This window comes from Pteropus alecto, unplaced genomic scaffold, assembly GCF_000325575.1.
Source record: "Pteropus alecto unplaced genomic scaffold, ASM32557v1 scaffold15, whole genome shotgun sequence".
Taxonomy (NCBI): domain Eukaryota; kingdom Metazoa; phylum Chordata; class Mammalia; order Chiroptera; family Pteropodidae; genus Pteropus; species Pteropus alecto.
In genome coordinates this window covers 2,358,839-2,361,456 of record NW_006436286.1, presented here as the reverse complement: position 1 = coordinate 2,361,456, position 2,618 = coordinate 2,358,839, and the positions used below count along the sequence as shown (strand labels likewise).

General features: G+C 45.8%; 1 non-coding gene across 1 annotated transcript; it reads left to right on the top strand.

Moving 5' to 3' along the window:
* Positions 1-2,366: 2,366 nt before the first annotated feature.
* Positions 2,367-2,448, top strand: TRNAL-AAG. The gene has a single exon. It is a non-coding gene; the product is annotated as a tRNA-Leu (tRNA).
* The last annotated feature ends 170 nt before the right edge of the window (positions 2,449-2,618 follow it).

The following is a 2,618-nucleotide window of genomic DNA, read 5'->3' as shown; positions in this document are numbered from 1 at the left end:
CCCCATTAGCCAGGGCCAGAGAAGCAGACACACCCAGGGATAGTCAGGGTTTCAGCCCTCTCCTCCCCCCTACGGCTGAAGCGGCTGGGACCCTGTGGGTCCAGAAGTTCCCATGCGACATTCTACTTCTCATTAGCTTCGCATCTGACTGTCACCAGACAGCTGTGTAATGGGGCTGCAAGACTGCAAGAAACTGCCTTGAAGGGTCCCATTCGGACACACCCGAACTGCTCCAGAAAGTCCTGGCGGAAGTATCTCAAGTGTCATTTGATTCCTTACCATGCAAAGGTTGTCGTTATTGGTGGTGGGGTTTATTGTTTACGACCAGGTAGCGTTTGCTTTAAAAGCAGAAAAGGGGATTCGTTACAGCGATGAAGGGATGTCTCCAAGGCTATGCAACCCACTGGGCCCTGGGAAGAGTCCTGAGCTGGAAGCCAGAAAACCAGATTTCTCTCTGACTCTGCTCTTCTTTTCATTTTATCATTCTTTTGTTTCCCATGCTCTGGCTTTCTCTCCTGCTCCAGTCCACCGCACAGACTATGCCCCACCCCCACCCCAGTCTCCCTTTGCCCCTCACTGCAGTCAGCCTCAGAGACTAACCGCAGCACTGAACACATCAGATGAACAGATCAGGATCTTATCCGGTCTTAGTTCTTCAGATTCTTAAGAGAGAATCCGGTTGGTCCACGCTGAGTTCTCTGTCTCCCGGGATGCACAGTCCAAAGGTGGCTGTCAGGGCCCACTCTCAGGGCTGGTCGGGCAATTCTTGGAAAAGTGGGATGAGGCAGACTCTCGCAATTAGCCCAGCGCACAACTCACAAGCGCAGTCCTTGCTGTTGCGAAAGCGCGGTGAGCAGATCAGAGCTTCTGCTGACCTCAAGGACAATTCCTCATTTAGCTTTAAAGCCCCTTCAGTGCCCGACCTGTATCCCCAGAGGATGTCTGCTTCTGTATTTTTAAAAAAATGCCTTTAAACGCAACAAACTCTCCCAGTACAATGAAATCTTGGCATATCAACATGTTACAAGTAAATGGAGAAATAACACCAGATTATTCTATAACGTAGAATAAATTAGATCTATGTTTCATAATAGACCCCCCCAGAACATACAGTCGGTGGAGGAAAACAGGTTGCAGAATTTTACTGGTGCATGGTAGTGATGTTTATGTAAGTGAAAAACAGGTAGAAGACCATACTATGCATTGTTCGTGGGTACATGTACACACACACACACACACACACACACACACACACGTTTGTATAGACATGGAAGTAGAAGAAATGGAGTGGAAGGATGCACGTCAAATTCAGGACAATAGTTAGAACCAGGGCTGAGGGGCGAGGGAGATGTTTGGGAAGGGGGCTTTATTTTTATTTGGTCTAATGTCTAATATAATTTTTATTCGGTTAATATAATGGTCTAATATAGCTGTAATGGATTTTAAATTTATTTATTTATTTATAGGCGAGGCAACCCTTGGTTGACCTCACAGATTGCAAGGACCTTGTCAGTTTACAATCTCTTGTTTTTTAATTTTTTACACCTACAGCACCTGGTCTTTCTAGGTGGTCTCCCGTGCAGTGGATTTTTAAAAGGACAATGTATACCATTCTCTGTGTAATGTTTAATAAAAAGTATACACATAGCAAAAGAGTTGAAAGTTAAGTGCCACAATATCAAGTGGTGGGAATGTGGGTGATTATTTAGTCTTTGTAGTTTTTCTATCATTTTAAATACCTACATACATCAACATAGATAGATATTTTAAAAATACAGTTGGGTGGAAAAAGTCAATTATAGATCAATATTAATAGTATGATAAAACTTATGTAAAAACCCATACTCGAAAACTAAACATCTATTTTGTACGGATACATATATCTATGAATCTATCCATATAAATTCACAGCAGAAAATACAAAAGGATGTATACCAAGCTGATAATAACGGTTATATGTGCGCAGGGCCTTAGGTTGGGGGTCAAAGGTTTTAACATTCTGCAAGAATTCCCGAGTCGTTTTGCGCCGAGGCCAGCTCCCTCGGACAGGCCTTCGGAGCCCCTGGGCGGGTGACTGCCGGAGTCCGTCATTTGTTCCTGAGATTCCTAACCCGAGTCGGTAGGTTAACCGAAGGTGGTCTGGTTAAACGCCGGACTCCGAATACAGATTCTTCGACCTTTTTTCTTCGCTCTAAAACCTATTTGGAACAAGTCTGGGTTTAAATATCGGAACAAGTCTTTTAACTACACGGCAAACTGTAAATATTTTTATCACGAGCCGATGGAATGAATACATATTGAAGTATGGCACCGTAATTGCTTTTAAAGGTATTAGGGAGCTCCCCGAAAAAGAGTCGCTACATGTTGGTAGCGTGGCCGAGCGGTCTAAGGCGCTGGATTAAGGCTCCAGTCTCTTCGGGGGCGTGGGTTCGAATCCCACCGCTGCCAAGTCTTAAATTTTTTTTCTTTCCTTTCTACCCTACGGCCTTCGCGCCGGGTTTTCGGCTTCTGTTTTGCCGTGTTTTTGCCGGCGCATCAGCGCCCCCTACTGCCAAGCGGAGCTGGCGGCCGGCGTGGAGGCAGCGGCGCAGGGGGCGGGCCGGGGCGGGGCATTGTGG